Consider the following 18,767-nt stretch of genomic DNA (forward strand, 5'->3'; position numbering starts at 1 on the left):
GTTCAACTGATGCCTTGCATTCAAATAATTTCAGTTATTGAAGATTTAGTGTTAGCGAGGTTTTCTGTTGTAACTCTGTAAATTTTAATGGGTTTATTTTGGCTTATAAATACACCAAACCAGAGTTACAAAAAACAATTCTACAATTATTAATGTTGTTGTTGTGGGGTTTAACACCATTTTTCAGCACATGATAGGCTATGCATGGCGGCCTGTATGGTGGAGGAAGAACCCGGGAAAACCTCGGGAAGAACCACCAACCCACGAGAAGCTACTGGCAAGCTTTCTCACATACCCACATTGGCCAATTATTAATGTATATGGTGGTACTAAAGTGTGTGTCAATATGGTCATGTATGTGCATTTATTCAATTTAAATTAAATATCAATTTCTAAGTAAAATAGTTCAACCAATCAAGCCTGACTAATGAATGCCCTGGACCTTAAATGTCATCAAAAAACATCCAGACAAAAATTAATTATTGCATTAGACTTTTACAATGGTACACATTTTTGTTGTTATGGGGTTTAATGCCATTTTTCAGCACAAGATAGGCTATACATGGCTGACCAGTATAACTGGTTGAGGAAGAACCCGAGAAAACCCAGGGAAAAACCACCGACCCATAGGAAGCTACCCACAAGTTTTCTCACATACCAACAATGGCCAGCCTGAAAAATCACACCCATGCAGAAGTAAGATGGCAGTGATCCGTAATAGTGAGTACTTTAGACCACTTCACCACTCAGACCCCCGTACAGGTACAGTGATACTAAACTTGGTCAATAAAAGAGGACACTGGGCCTATCATAACAATTACCAGGGTGGTAAGAATGTTTTCGAAAGCAATGCTTTCCTTGTGATCTCTATACATGTGACATTCTATCCAGTTTGTAATGGATCACATCTTCAAGTTGACCTAGTCCGAAAAGTCACATAATTTAACATTCATCTTGCCATATGTACTTCTATGAGGTGTGTAAATAATGGCCTTCCAAAGGAATATGGATGTACAAGGATAAAAATAACATGAATTGGCACTAAACAGAATGGGTAATCAATTCTAAAAATGGCACTCATTACAGAAATAATCATTTCTGAACGCCTATACATGTGATCCTATACTGCTAGAGAACTTCAGGTAATCAGATTCCTCACTGTAAATGCTTGAACTGAACTTAGTATTATGAAATAGGAAAAGTTGAAAATAAACTACCCCCTGGGTAACGCAATATGTGGCAACAAAAACCCAATTACATTTTCATTCATATAGAACTCACAAACATTTTCTACATTAGCAAAACATATCCCTGACATTGACAACATGTCTTTACTCCAATCTATAGAGTGGCAACAAGCTCAGCCAATCAAATGCAATATAACCTCATTAATATGCATGAATCAATCTTGCATATTTATCAGCTGTGTCTAAGACTTTGATGATATTGATGCATGTATAAATCATATCCCAAGTTTGGTTGAAATCAGATCTGAAATATGAACTCCAGAGTAGTAAAGCCAGCAACAAGCTCAGCCAATCAAATGCAATATCACTTCATTAATATGCATGAATCAATCTCGCATATTTATCAACTGTGTCTAAGACTTGGATGATATTGATACATGCATAAATCATATGGAAAGTTGAGAAGTTTGGTTGAAATCAGATCTGAAATATGAACTCCAGAGTAGTAAAGCCAAATAAAAAAAGTTATTTTGTTTGTTGATAGGTCATATAACCAGAAATGTGACCTACTTTGTGATGATTGTGTAGTACTCCTCAAGAGCCTCTCATGAAGTTTCATTTCTTCTAGGTATGTATACTGGATACAAAAAAGACTATCTCATCATGAAGTACTTGCAAATACTTAACCTACTCAAGTAATGCATGAAGTGTACGTCAGTGACCTTCTTTTGTTCTAGAATGAACTGAGTTTGAGAAATAAACTTAATATTTAAGTCAGTGAAGCACAAAATATGGGTAAAAGTGACTACTTTTTTATGAGGATGTAGTTCTCGTGAAGAGCTATCCCTTCACCAAGTTTCATGAAACTAGGTGTGACAGTACATAATCAAGGTGTGACAGTACATAAACAGGTGTGACAGTACATAAACAAGGTGTGACAGTACATAAACAAGGTGTGACAGTACATAAACTAGGTGTCACAGTACATAAACAAGGTGTGACAGTACATAAACAGGTATGACAGTACACAAACAAGGTGTGACAGTACATAAACAAGGTGTGACAGTACATAAACTAGGTGTGACAGTACATAAACAAGGTGTGACAGTACATAAACTAGGTGTGACAGTACATAAACTAGGTGTGACAGTACATAAACTAGGTGTGACAGTACATAAACATGGTGCTGAAAACCTACTGCATTTGATAATAAGCTAAATACACAAATTTAACCCAGGTCAGTAAAATATGAAATGGTCACATGACCTTTTTTGCTTGTAAGAATGTGGTACTAAAACAACTTCATATAACCATCTCATTTGACAATTCTAGCATCAATACAGCTAGATAAAAAAGCTTATAACAGAAAATTTAACCACTCAGCGATGCATGAAATTATAGGTCACAATGACATACCTTTGTGATATGGGCTTAGTACTTATCTTCAAGATGCATCCATCATCAAGTTACATGATTCCGGTATACCAGTATGTATAGTGTGCAAAAACCCAAGCTAAATGCAAAACAATTTCCCAAAAATATACAACTGAAGTATTTGTCTATACTAAGTTAGCCCCCTTAACCAACTCCCTACTATCTCTATACTAAGTTATCCCCCTTAACCAACTCCCTACTATCTCTATACTAAGTTATCCCCCTTAACCAACTCCCTACTATGTCTATACTAAGTTAGCCCCCTTAACCAACTCCCTATGTCTATACTAAGTTAGCCCCCTTAACCAACTCCCTACTGTCTATACTACGTTAGCCCGCTTAACCAACTCCCTACTAACTCTATACTAAGTTAGCCCCCTTAACCAACTCCCTACTATGTATATAATAAGTTAGCCCCCTTAACCAACTCCCTACTATGTCTATATTAAGTTATCCCCCTTAACCAACTCCCTATCTCTATATTAAGTTAACCCCCTTAACCAACTCCTTACTATGTCTATATTAAGTTATCCCCCTTAACCAACTCCCTACTATGTCTATATTAAGTTATCCCCCTTAACCAACTCCCTATGTCTATACTAAGTTAGCCCCCTTAACTAACTCCCTACTATGACTATATTAAGTTATCCCCCTTAACCAACTCCCTATGTCTATACTAAGTTAGCTCCCTTAACTAACTCCCTACTATGACTATATTAAGTTATCCCCCTTAACCAACTCCCTACTATGTCTATATTAAGTTATCCCCCTTAACCAACTCCCTATGTCTATACTAAGTTAGCCCCCTTAACCAACTCCCTACTATGTCTATAATAAGTTAGCCCCCTTAACCAACTCCCTAATATCTCTATACTAAATTATCCCCCTTAACCAACTCCCTACTATGTCTATACTAAGTTAGCCCCCTTAACCAACTCCCTACTATTTCTATACTAAGTTAGCCCCCTTAACCAACTCCCTAAAAGGCAAATGATATTAAGCCCAATCAAAACTAGGCCCAAGGAGGAAAGAGTGGCAATGAGACTGTGTGTATATGTTTGTATCTGTGTCTACACCAGGGTTAGTACAATAACTTGGTACAGGTGAGCTGTATTACAAACTCTTACTGATTGGCATGCATCCCAACCTGTAAAATGCTTTGCCTCTATCAGCACTATCAAGATAAATGCATCAATGCATGTACTGAAGCAGTTAGAGATATCTCAATTCATATAAAAAGGCACTTCAGAAATAATGCAAACATGTCCTCATGTACTTATAACCAGGAAAATGAACACTTGAGGCAATGTTAACACCCAAGGTTCACAGCATTTCTGTAACTCTCTTATTTTCGACAGTCTACAATTCCCTCTAAATTTGTATGGTAACAAATACAATGATAAGGAAAATCAGTCATTATTTATCTTCTAATTTAATAGTAAGCATGGACAACAAAGAGCACAAATATGTACCATGTTGTATACAATGCAGTCTTGATTGGCATGGACAACAAAGCACAAATTTGTACCATGTTGTATACAATGCAGTCTTGATTGGCATGGACAACAAAGCACAAATATGTACCATGTTGTATACAATGCTGTCTTGATTAGCATGGACAACAAAGAGCACAAATATGTACCTTGCTGTATAAAATGCAGTCTTGATTAGCACAGACAACAAAGAGCACAAATCTGTACCATGTTGTATACAAAGAAATCTTGATTAGCATGGACAACAAAGCACAAATTTGTACCATGTTGTATACAATGCAATCTTGATTGGCATGCTGACTCTGTACAATGTTACAGACAGAGCACCGTCTGGATTGGCTCTGTACCATGTTACACACTGAGCATAGTCTGGACTGACATGTTCATTCCATACCAAGTTACACACAGAGCATAGTCTGGATTGGCTCTGTACCATGTTACACACAGAGAATAGTCTGGACTGACATGTTCATTCCATACCATGTTACACACTAAGCATAGTCTGGACTGACATGTTCATTCCGTACCAAGTTACACACAGAGCATAGTCTGGATTGACATGTTGATTCCATACCAAATTACACACAGAGCATAGTCTGGATTCATGTCCTGATTCTTAACAAAGTTACACACACAGCTTAGTCTGGATTGTTTCTATTGCATGTTACACACAGAGCATAGTCTGAATTAATGTCTTGATTCTCCACAAAGTTACACACAGAGCATAGTCTGGATTGACTTGTTGAAACCATACCATGTTACACACAGAGCATAGTCTGTTTTGACATGTTGATTCTGTACCATGTTACACACAGAGCATAGTCTGGATTGACATGTTGATTCTGTACTATATTACACACAGCATAGTCTGGATTGACGTGTTGATTCTGTACATGTTACACACAGAGCATAGTCTGGATTGGCATGTTGATTCTGTACCAAGTTACACACACAGCATAGTCTGGATTGATGTGTTGATTCTGTACGATATTACACACACAGCATAGTCTGGATTGAAATGCTGATTTTGTACCAAGTTACACACAGCATAGTCCAGATTGGCATGTTGATTCTGTACCAAGTTACACACAGTGCATAGTCTGGATTGACACTGATTCATTACCAAGTTACACACAGAGCATAGTCTGGATTGGCATGTTGATTCTGTACCAAGTTACACACAGCATAGTTTGGACTGACATGTTGATTCTGTACCAAGTTACACACAGAGCATAGTCTGGATTGACGTGTTGATTCTGTATGATGTTACACACAAAGCATAGTCTGGACTGACATGTTGATTCTGTATGATATTACACACAGAGCATAGTCTGAATTGACGTGTTGATTCTGCACCATGTTACACACAGAGCATAGTCTGGATTGACGTGTTGATTCTGTACCATGTTACACACAGAGCATAGTCTGGATTGGCATGTTGATTCTGTACCAAGTTACACACAGAGCATAGTCTGGATTGGCATGTTAATTCTGTACCATATTACACACTGAGCATAGTCTGGATTGACATGTTGATTTCGTACCAAGTTACACACAGAGCATAGTCTAGATTGACATGTTGATTTCACACCATATTACACACACAGCATAGTCTAGATTGACATGTTGATTTCGTACCATGTTACACACAGAGCATAGTCTGAACTGACGTGTTATTCTGTACCATATTACACACTTAGCATAGTCTGGACTGACGTGTTGATTCTGTACAATGCTACACACAGAGCACAGTCTAGATTGGCACGTTGGGTCTGTACCACACTGCACAATCTGGAACTGACTGTTCCAGCAGAACCCACTAGTTGTATGTGCCAACAAGACATGCGAAGATTGTCATTCTCCACGGAAAGACAACAAAAATCACTTGCTAACAAAAAAACGGCCTTGTTTATCAAGAAAGAAATAAAGAGAATTTGCTGAACAAGGTTAGATAATTCACTGATAATAAAATATACATGCTTGGAGTCCAAAACATGATAGTAAAGGAGACCTGAAATTAACTGGTTTTTGATAAATGACAAAGTTAAGTGGGAGACTTGATCCTGAAAGGTCTCCTCAGACTCTTCAATTAAAATCACAATGAACATTTGTGAAGTATTACCAACTTTATAAAAACAGTCATATTGGAACAATTTAAAAGTTTTAGGAATTTTTCCATTCTTCTGGAGAAGTAAAACGTTGCTTACTGTCTATACTCGCTTATAAGCTGAGTCCAACTGCAAAGAACAAAAATCCTGATCTATCAAAGCATTATGCGCCTGCAGATCAGGGTGTTTTGCCCATTCTACTGATGACTCCTAGCAAACTAAACAGACCCAAATCTACCGGCGCATTATGTGACAGAAGATCTGAGTCTGTGCAGTTTGTAGCTGGAGTATATACGGAACAATAAATGAAATAGTCAAACCCTCTTTACTCTGCTTCTGAAAAATGAAAATAATTTTTTACAATTATTCTGAAAAATGAAAATATTTTTTTACAAATATTATAAAAAATGAAAAGAATTTTTTTACAATATTCAGAAAAATGAAAAGAATTTTTTACAATTATTCTGAAAAATGAAAAGAATTTTTTACAATTATTCTTGACAGTTAAATTTTGTCAAATTCATTAAAAGCAGTTACTGCATATACTTTTAACTTTGTCTAATGCTAGATATGCAGTGTTTCCTTGACAAATGGCATGACATTATGTGCCCTATTACAATAATTTGCTCCATGCCTTTTTGAAAATTGGTGCCCTGTCCTTTACATATTCTTCATGGAACACTATTATTGTAAAATATTATTTGCATTACTTCACTACTGTACCGGTTTACATGAAACAGTTTCTATGAAATAGTTTCCTTCCTGAATAAGACAATGGGTTCATTGTAATGGTAATGATGCCTCATTGCTGTATCTCCTTTTTAGGAAAAACTCATGAGAATAACTAAAATATAGCAATCAACACAGCCCTTTTCCGTGGCCAGCTTTTCCAAGAGTGATTCAAGTTAATGAAGCATGAATTTCCATAGCAACATCTAGCTCCTTGATAGCTTTATTCATAATGCAGCAGAATGATTGTCACAGATGGTGTTTTCAGGTCAATCACCTGTGACAAGGCTGAAAAAAATGTATTCAAGGACAAAGCATGCATGTCTGGGAAAAGATGAATCATTGCACTGCAGTCATGTCCTTACCTTGCTAGAAAAATGAACAGAAATAATGTTAACACTCAAGATTTCCTTCCTCACATATCCATCTCACAGTGTTGTGAAAATCAATCTAAATAAGTATAGACTGATTGGACAAGTCTATCAAAAAAGCATTCAATTTTGACTTTCCATAATCAATTAAAGTTGTTTTTTAACTAAAGGACTTATCTGGAAAATATCTTCTAGGAAAACAAAAATATGTACTTAAGACAAGTACCCAATTACTAAAGCCATCCACCCCACCCCCATCCCTCGCTCAAGCCCAACACCTTCCCCTTCAGGACCACGGCCCAGAAATTGTAACCCAAATCAGTTTAATAGTAATAATTGTCACCTCCTGTATATAATTTAAAAGTAATGAAAATATTTTAAAATGTCACTCTTATTCTGATTTTCACATCTTTTCATCTTTGGCACCCCAATAAGGGGCTTATGTGAGAGGACAGCAAGATGAATAACACCCTAATAACGGGCTTACGTGTGAGGACAGCAAAATGAAAAGCACCCAGTAAGAGGCCTTATGTGAGAGGACAGCAAGATGAATAGCACCCCAATAACAGGCTTATGTGAGAGGACAGCAAGATGAATAGCACCCCAATAAGGGGTTTATGTGAGAGGACAACACGATGAATAGCACCCCAATAAGGGGCTTATGTGAGAGGACAGCAAGATGAATAGCATAAGATAGCACAAGAACAAATTATATGCCAAGTATGACGAGTTTCCACCTTGTCAATTTAGGAAATGGAGTTAAGGACAGACAGACAGACAGGTGCAGGATATCACACTCAGCCTTCTAATCATCTTTTGAAGTAACCAGCTAAAAATTTTACAACAATGTTAGTGTTGTAAATGTAGATCACTCAGCTGGAAAAGTAGAATATCATTAGCCCAGCTGGAAAAGTAGAATATCATTTGCCCAGTTGGTAAGGAGAAGGCTGGCATTGAAGTGTGGATATGGAAATGCTGATACACCTTGCAGATAATCATGTTCTGGTACTGACAAAAATCACCCATACATACGAATGACAATTATTATTAATGCAAAATAGCCCATACATACGAATGACAATTATTATTAATGCAAAATAGCCCATACATACCAATGACAATTATTATTAATGCAAAATAGCCCATACATACCAATGACAATTATTATTAATGCAAAATAGCCCATACATACCAATGACAATTATTATTAATGCAAAATAGCCCATACATACCAATGACAATTATTATTTACACAAAAAATAATCCATCCTTTTACCAATGATAAGAATTATCAACACAAACTAACCCACACATACCAATGACAAGTATTATTAACACAAAATAACCCCCACACCCCAATGACAAGTATTATCAACACAAACTAACCCACACATACCAATGACAAGTATTATTAACACAAATAACCCCCACACCCCAATGACAAGTATTATTAACACAAATAAACCCACACACCCCAATGACAACTATTATTAACACAAAATAACCCACACACCCCAATGACAAGTATTATTAACACAAAATAACCCACACACCCCAATGACAAGTATTATTAACACAAACTAACCCACACATACCAATGACAATTATTATCAACACAAACTAACCCACACATACCAATGACAAGTATTATTAACACAAATAAACCCACACACCCCAATGACAACTATTATTAACACAAAATAACCCACATACCCCAATGACAAGTATTATTAACACAAAATAACCCACACATACCAATGACAATTATTATCAGCACAAAGTAACCCATACATACCTATGCAAAACAAATGAATTTGTCCAAAACTCTGAAAGTCTGAGAGTAAAACTTAACATTTATGCTGCCATTTCTGATAAGGATGCTACATAGGTAAATTATTCATCTACTCAATCAAATCTTACATTTACAAAAACCATCATAAATTTCTAAGCTGTAAAAGCTTTAGAAAAAAGTACACATGCTTTCTTTTTTTTAATTACCTAAATAATACACAATATGTATGACTTATTCCTTTAAACCTGACCCTCTTTCCCCCTTCAGAGCTCCCACTAGCAGTTCCAAACCTTGTATCGACTGACCCACAAGCTTTGTCAAATCTAGCAGTTCCATGTCTGGATTCGTTTGACACAAAGCTGTAAAATCTTACAGTTATAGGGAGTCAATTGACATGGAAGATGTCAGATCTAATTGTTCTATATCTAGAGTTGATTGACCAACAAGTTGTCAAATCTAGGAGTCATGTTCAAATTTTGTAGGAATCAATGCTGATGGGTTGATACTAATTGCATCCGAGTAATGAAGTAACTTAGTTCCTAGGGTAGCAAAACACACACAAGTACTAATGACAAACACTGATTATCGGAACACGACGTGCTCCTGCTGGTCTGTACACTTCACTTTAAATCATCAGAATAAAAAACCGAGATCTTGATCTGCAACTGCATTTTGCACCGCCATTTATAATAACAGCTGATTTTATTTTATGCTTGGCGGTAAACAGCTGCACTTTCTAAGAGAAATAATCTTGATTTTTCACAAGTGAAATACAAAAAATACATTTCCATTGCCTGTCAATAGACACTGATAACATTTTATGACCAAGAAATTTTGGGATTTAGGAATGCGGCTTGTATGGTTTTGTGGTAAATATGGCCACTTCACTAATGAATGACCCCAGTTCTAATATAACGATGGGCAAAGCATCGTTTTCTTCATTTTCTTATGTTCTGCTGTACTTGAATTGGGAAGGAGAATTACATTAAAACTTATATTTTCTGTGTGAATGTCTACAAAACACAGCAAAACACTGACATTATCACATGTGATACAGCTAAGAAATTTGCTACCTCAGATCATATACATATTGCTGTGATGTGATTTGGATTTTTAACGTAGCTTTAAAAAATTTCAGTCATATCGCTAAGATGTCTGCAATGTGGCAGTTTATAGTGATGTCTAGCACTGGGGCATCATGCTGCAGACATGTAGCAAGATGTCCCACCCAGTCACATTATCCTGACACCAGGCCGACCAGTCCTAACACTAACCTCTTTATGCTGAGCGCCAAGTGAGGCAGCTCTTAGTGCCATTTTTTTAAGTCTTTGGTAGGACTCGGCCGGGGATCGAACCCACTATCTCACGCATCCGAGGCAAATGCTCTAACTACTAGGCCACCAGAGCAGTCTGCTGGCGAATATGTTTGTGCATAAAACAAGAAAAATTTGCTTGCCCCATGTGAATAATGGATATATTCATTTCACGGGTTAAAAGTGTTAAGGTCACCTACTCCAACATTTTTCTTTTTACATCAGATTTGCATAACATGATTAAAATGAATAAAAAAATTGTCAAGTGTAAAGAAGAAATAATAATGTAATTACTTGAAATAAAAGTATACAACGATGTGTCTTCCCCTTAGCTAGCAAAAAGATCATCATCTGCACTCACGGTGAATGTATTTTAAAATAATGATTTTTATTTGCACCTTATATCTTATCATGCGTGAATGGCAGGTGATATTCTCATCTCTTTTGCAATTTTGTTATCTGACATAAGCAATATACACTACAGTAAGCTTGCATATGCCAGCCAGCACCCGCTACATATACAGAGTTCGTGGATATATTTTTTCCTTTAATAAAATTTTGCATGATGAAAAAAGAAGGAATAAATGATAACAATGCAAGGTTAGTTTCTTTCATTTTATTTTCAAATAAGTGTTTGTTTAACTATTTTATTGTACCGTGCAAGGGGGGGGCACAAATTGAACAAAAAATTATTTTCTTTCTTATTTGTATGGAATAACGGAGCAAATATGATTGATGATACTGACTAGTCATGACAAACTTTCAGTTTACGCGCATACACACTAAGGCATCAACTTGAAAAATAAAATTAACTGATAAGAACTTTATACTGCAAAAACTAAACACTGACAAAATGCTCAGTATACTATCTCCCCCCCCCCCCATATATGCAGCAGTGTTACAACCTGAAGCCTAAAATTAATTATATTTGTTATAATATCTCCTGTACACTACTCTCAGAAAAATGTATAAATATTCTGTAGAACATTATCTGTTAAGCATTATTGTTTTATATATCAATATTGATAATTTGACCGGAAGACTTAAATTGATAATATCTTTGTGCAGATGCATGTATTTTTTTAGCATTTTTAAAAAAAAATATAAATATTTTAATTACAATGAGTAAGATATGTCAGTTGTGTTTTCTCTCATATATATGTACATCATGAAGTATGATTATTTTCCTTTAAAGAATATCAAGATAGTTTAGTTTCTTTAAATTTGTTAAAAAAAATTCCTAAAACCTCTTCTATTTTACAACCTATACAAACTGTCAAAAACATTTTGTCATTCATAAATTATACGGAGTATCTATTGTTGTTTGAAGCAGAAGAACTTGTTCAAACTATTGATAAATTGTGACGAATTGTCTTTCAAGCTGGGATGAATTGTCTTAATTCTGGCCCAAATTGGGCTGAATTGTCTTGGGCCAAACTGACTATAATTCAGCATAAATGGTAAACCTTTGCCATCCCTCACCCTATTCGATCCCCCAGCTTCAATCCATTTTATTTCTTTACCAGAAAAAGAAAGAACCCTTCTGTCCCATCATCACTCTTTTGGTTACATCCATATGCAACACAGTGCACCATATTGGCTGTACAAAAGCACGATCATATGATATATCACACAGACATGTACGTGAAGAAATTAAATACTTGAATGGCTGTGTTGAATGGAAGGAATAAATACACGTCATATACGTTTTTGGCACACTGAAACTACCGATTGTTTATGGAGACTGCCGAGTATTTTTTTTATTTAAAAATGTGGATTTTTTAGTCTAATTAAACATTTTTTTAAACGTGCATACACAACAAATGCATTTTTTATGACTATAATAATATCACACATTTGTACAATACAGGTGGCCAGTGACCTTTAATTAATTTCACTCATTGCTTCACCACTCATTTTAGTATATGTTATCCCTATCTATACCTGAATAATACTGTATTAAATCTTACAGCAATAGGATGAATGTCATACAGTGGAGCAGGGAAGCTAAAAATATCACTATCAGACATGGTGTTTGTTCAATACTCGCCTACAAGGATATTGGCAAGTGAAAACAGGAAGTAAACAAATCCACATGACAATTGGCCAAGCTGGAAAATGCCTGAAACTCTTGCTTCCACATATTTATCTTGATTTGATTTCCACATCAATAACATGCACCATGAAAGAACATCCTGTACCTACTTTCTCAAATCATCATAATTTACAACAAAAAAGATTGTATCAAGTGGGAGTGTCAAATTGGCATAATAATTTACAGAATATTTTGCATTAAGTGGGAACTTCCAATCAGCATAATTTAAACAATATCTTGTATCAAGTGTGAAATCAGCATAATTTACACAATATTTTCTATTAAGTAGGAATGTGAAATCAGCATGATTTACACAATATATTGTACCAAGTGTGAAATCAGCATAATTTGCACAATATTTTGTATTAAGTGGGAGTGTCAAATTGGCAAAATTTTACAGAACATTTTGTATTAAGTAGGAGTGTGAAATCAGCATGATTTACACAATATATTGTACCAAGTGTGAAATCAGCATAATTTACACAATATTTTATATCAAGTAGGAGTGTAAAATCAGCACAATTTACACAATATTTTGTATCAAGTAGGAGTGTGAAATCAGCATAATTTACACAATATTTTGTATTAAGTGGGAGTGTGAAATCAGCATAATTTACACAATATTTTGTATTAAGTAGGAGTGTGAAATCAGCATAATTTACAAAATATTTTGAATTAAGTGAGAGTGTCAAATCCGCATAATTTACAAAATATTTTGCATTAAGTGGTCTTATGTTACATGCTTAGGCTCGAATAAACAGTAACACAAGAAAGAGTGAAAACAACAAGCTTTGAAAAATACAATAATTTATTTCCTGGAAAAATTCTGTAAAAATGAAAAAAATATGAACTTACAGTTTTATAGAATCAAATCCCAAAATAATCCAAGAATAATCCACAAATAAAATTTTATAAGTCCTAATAACAAAATGTTATAATGATTTCAAGTTCAAGTCGCGACGAAGAATCCTAGGTGGAAGACGATGACATTTGCTGTAATCTATAGTGTTGAAGTCTACAGTTCCTTGTAGAAACAAGAAATATCACTCCAGTTTTGGAAATCTGAATCAAATTTTATAAAAGCTGTCCTTGTTCAACAATTTCACATCAGCACAAGTATTTTCCAGGAAAAAAGAATAAATCCTTTTGAACCCAAGTAATCTGAAATAATTCCAAACAGCACAACATACAACTTCCAGTGTAAGAACCCAACTAACACTGAGAATATCTCTCCAAAGCAAAGGTTATATCATATTCTAAAACGCAAAAAGAGGGTAATGTGATCATGTTCCAGAACCTTGTCGAAATTATGTACTTGTTAAAGATCACGTACACCCAGTGTGGCCCTGATGAAAACCAATCATTTTACTCTAAGAAATAAAAAAAATTGTTTACATCTTAAACATGTAGTCCCATCATGACCTCAACAACAACCAATCATTTTAAAATAAAAATAGAAATTATTTACGTGGTTGCGCCTAATTTTGAATCAAGGCCAGGATCTAGATCAACACCAGGTGTTTACTAAAACAGTCAAGGTCAAACTATTTCTAGAAAAAGTATCATCTCCAGTGAATAAATTTACATTACAACAGCATGTAATGAAAAATAAAAAAAAATGTAAAACTGTTAAATAATTAAATTGAAATAAATATATATTAAATCAGATATAATTAAATCAAATATACATAACAGTGGGAATGTCAAGACCGCATAAATTTACACAATATTTTGCATTAAGAGGGCACCCCAGCCAAGGTATACCAAAGACTTTTAAAAAATGGTACCAACAGCTGCCTCACTAGGCACTCAGCATCCAAAGGTTAGTGTTAGGACTGGTTGTCCTGGTGTCAGGATAATGTGACTGGGTGGGACACCATGCCACATGTCTATAGCATGATGCCCCAGTGCTAGACATCACTATAAACTGGCACACTGCACACTGTAGCAGTATGACTGAAAATTGTTAAAGCTACATTGAAAATCCAAATCACACACACACACACATTAAGAGGGAACTTCAAATTGGCATAATTTACAAAAAAAAAATGCGTTAAGTGGGAGCTCTAACTATAATACAGATTTTATATTTTGCTTGTACAAACTTAAAGCAGAATCTAAATTCTCCTGAGTATGTTTCCAGACACAAATTCATCTCAGAATTATATAACAAAAGACAATATGATTTTTTTTTAAAAAGTTAGAATGAAGAGCATCTTGCAAATGACTTCAACAAAGGTAATTCAACTGTATCATTAAGCTCAAGGTTACACTGCATCATGGTTGCCATAGCCACAGACTAAATTGATGCCTGGATTGAAGATCAAAAGGATTTGTCATTATGAATGGGCTCTTTCTGAAATTCTTTGCAAGTAACAAACGCCAGAAGCAACAGCAGTAGAAAATGTTACATGTACCATAGTGTTTCTAAATAAAACTACATGGATCCACAGGAGTAATAATATAATTTATAAACAGCCCTATTAGTTTCATGTTCTTGGCACCAGTTGATATCCAATCCAGCAGCATCAACTAAAGTTCAAATGTACTGGACTGGACTTATAAGCAAGTACATACAATATACGATGGCCTATGAAGGGGTCCATACTGACCTCAGTCATCCCTACATACAATAGAAGATGGTCTATGAAGGGGTCTATACTGACCTCAGTCATCCCTACATACAATAGAAGATGGCCTATGAAGGGGTCCATACTGTCCTCAGTCATCCCTACATACAATTGAAGATGGCCTATGAAGGGGTCTATACTGACCTCAGTCATCCCTACATACAATAGAAGATGGCCTATGAAGGGGTCCATACGTCCTCAGTCATCCCTACATGCAATAGAAGATGGCCTATGAAGGGGTCCATACTGTCCTTCATCATCCCTACATACAATAGAAGATGGCCTATGAAGGGGTCCATACTGTCCTCAGTCATCCCTACATACAATAGAAGATGGCCTATGAAGGGGTCCATACTGTCCTCGGTCATCCCTACATGCAACAGAAGATGGCCTATGAAGGGGTCCATACTGTCCTCGGTCATCCCTACATGCAATAGAAGATGGCCTATGAAGGGGTCCATACTGTCCTCGGTCATCCCTACATACAATAGAAGATGGCCTATGAAGGGGTCCACTCTGTCCTCAGTCATCCCAAATACATAAAATCAACTTCATAGGTTATTTAACTTCAACCAAATATAGATTTATTCCTGTTGTAACAAGCAACCTGGTTGTTAATAAGACAGCAGTTTATCAGTAACACTGTTTGAAAAATAGTATCTAAATAAACACACACACAAACATATATAATGCACACACACACATAAACATTAATACTATTTTCATCATCTGTAACATGATTTTATATAATGTCTAGCCCCATACCATACAATTTTTTTAAAAATTAAATTGATTTTTTTCCCTAAGGATATTTATAGCAATATTTTATAATGTAATTATTTCTAAAAGCAGTTTTCCTAAGTATACACATACATGTATATACAATATGTAAGCTTCATAATAGAAAATTCCATTAAGCTGCTGCTGTAACAGTGATTTGCCTCAGGCAGCATATTTTTGTTAACAGTGATAAGAATAAAACAGTATGTGTTTTCTCAATTAGATGATAGAAACACTTATGCCACTACATTTGCTGTAAGATAGGATTTCAGAAAGCACGATGAAGCACATATACAAGCTGACAATAATTAAGAGAGTGGTCAATAAATTTATATCAAGACAGACAGTATAATTTAATAATATGGAATCCCCAGACACTACCTATCCTCTATCGGTTGTCAATCAGATATTGTCTATTTGAAATTCCAAGGGCCATGTTTCAGTTATTGGGTGAAAATTGGTGGTATCTGACATGAGTTTTTATTTCTGCCCTGAGTAACATCAGCTGGACTAGGAGATGCACTGACATCTTGTTTATGAATACCAATCGTGTGCATGCTACAACTTTGTCATTTAGTCTGATATGGTAAGCCAGCTTTGGAGAGAAACTAAGTACCAATAGCCAACCTGGTTGTAATGAGAGCCACACTGTTGTCTGGGATGCCACCACAGACACAATTTTGATAAAGCATGTCCAAAGAAATATTCATACCAAGTTTTATTGAAACTGAGATTTTGAAGAAGATGAAAACAACTACCCCGTTTGATACTGAAGGCACACTGTTGCTACAGAAACCAGCACTGTACATAATTTGAACAGAGTAAGTCTTAAGAAACATTCCAACCAGTTTAATAATGCTGTTCAAATGAAGTTAAAAATAGGTTTTCCACCTGGTTTCTGAGGAAAAAACATCACTCCAAGCAAAACCACCATAAATACAATTTTGACAGAGCATGGCATGAAAACATTCCTATCAAGTTTCATTGAAATTAATCAAGTCATTCAAGAAGAGATTTTGAAAATAGGTTTTACATATGACTGTTATTAAAGGCATCGATTGGGGAGCCACCCCCAATATAACTTTGACAAAGCATGTCCTAACAAACAATCCCACCAAGTCTGATCAAAACTGACTCTGCCATTTTAAAAACAAAGTTTTCCAACCAGTTGCTAAGGAGCCACACCAATGCTCGAGTATCCATTCTGGACAATTTTTTTTTAAAGATCATGTCCTAACATTCCAAGTTTCATCAAAATTGGTTCAGCTGTTTTGGTGAAGTTTAAAATAGGTTTTTGCTACTGATGTATTGGTTGTCGTACCAACGATATGTCAGCCACATCAGATAATTTTTCTCAAGCATATCCTAAGAACACTCAAACCTGTATAAAAATTGTCAAACCTATCCTAAAACACTCGAACCTGTTTACAAATTATCTCTGTCTTTATGAGATGTACAATTTCGATAACAAATTCTACACACATTTAAGAGGTAATCTTGTATCTAACTAGCTGAGTTTGTTACCATACCAGGAACTCAATTTTAATCAAGATTTTGTTCCATGCAGATAAATCAGTTTATAAAATCATTATTGTCTTAGAAAAGACAGGTTGTATAATAAATGAGATCTGTACACACCGAGATCTGACCATATCAATGAGACAATCTGTACATATAAATGAAATCTGTACATAGTATTGAGACGATCATGGACATGTCTGGCAGAGACTATATTTCTCATCTAGTTCCTATAAAATCTTGAAAATAGGTTATTATCATCACAATCGTAGATGAGTTTAATTGTGACTAAGGGACAATGTATTTTAATTATGTCTTTATCTTTGGAAATTATTTTTTGTCTTGTAATAAATTACAAGCTGCCTATAAAATTGGACTGGAATCCATTTAAAATTATGGGAGTTATGTGCATAAACAAGTGGGTGGTTCAGACAATAAAGTACTATAACTAAAATGAATGATGCAGAATACTAACAATCAAACTCAAAGTCTCAAGAAAATGAAACTGTATGCCGAATTGTTTTAGAAATCCAATTTAATTAAAGTTTTTTTGTGTGGAAATGAGAGCTGACAAGGCCAACTTTATGGGTCATAACTCGGCTAAATGATGATGCAATTCTTATAATCAACTCCACCAAGGTCTCCACAACATCAAGCAGTGAACAATAACATCCCTATTTGTTTCCTACGCACACAGATTGAAAGTCTCAAAGTTTTCACACATTGTTATTTAAATATTAATATTTAATAAATCCAAATATTTTCCAATTAGTATTGGAAACATTTCATGCTCATGAAATGATATATTTCATCCATCTGAAAATCAATTGTATCTAACACATGTACATTAGTGCCATATTGCAGACGGAAACTGCATTTATGATATGAAAGCATCAGAGGACATCCAAATGACCTGCTGTCTGTATTCTCCTGTAATGCTATTTTCACCACATCAAAGATGCTGCTCAAGAAAAATATTTTCATGAAATCAAACATTTGTGTACACTAAACCTCCAGTTACATTTGCTTTTATTTCAAATGCACTGTATTTTACCAACAACGACACTAGTTTGTGATGATTTCCAACCCCAAAAAAGTTTTAAAAATGTTGCCGTGATCCCTGAGCCATAAAACTGAAATAAATCATACATTAAAAGAAATACAAAGTATTCCTTAGCTTCAGCATCAAAAATGTTACCACTGCATAGCACATGAATACTGTAAACAAACCAACCTAGTCATGTTATTGCAATCAACCTTGTGATGTTATGGACAATCTCTAATGGCAGTTGATAAGAGATGATAAAAACAATTAAT

At 35.2% G+C, this 18,767-nt stretch overlaps 1 protein-coding gene across 5 annotated transcripts in view; it reads right to left on the reverse strand.

Moving 5' to 3' along the window:
• LOC149792919 (intermembrane lipid transfer protein VPS13A-like) overlaps positions 1-18,767 on the reverse strand; it is a 345,749-nt gene that overhangs the window by 310,733 nt on the left and 16,249 nt on the right. The window lies entirely within an intron of this gene.

The sequence above is a fragment of the Sinohyriopsis cumingii genome, chromosome 8, assembly GCF_028554795.1.
Source record: "Sinohyriopsis cumingii isolate HCF-2022 chromosome 8, ASM2855479v2, whole genome shotgun sequence".
In the NCBI taxonomy this organism is placed as follows: domain Eukaryota; kingdom Metazoa; phylum Mollusca; class Bivalvia; order Unionida; family Unionidae; genus Sinohyriopsis; species Sinohyriopsis cumingii.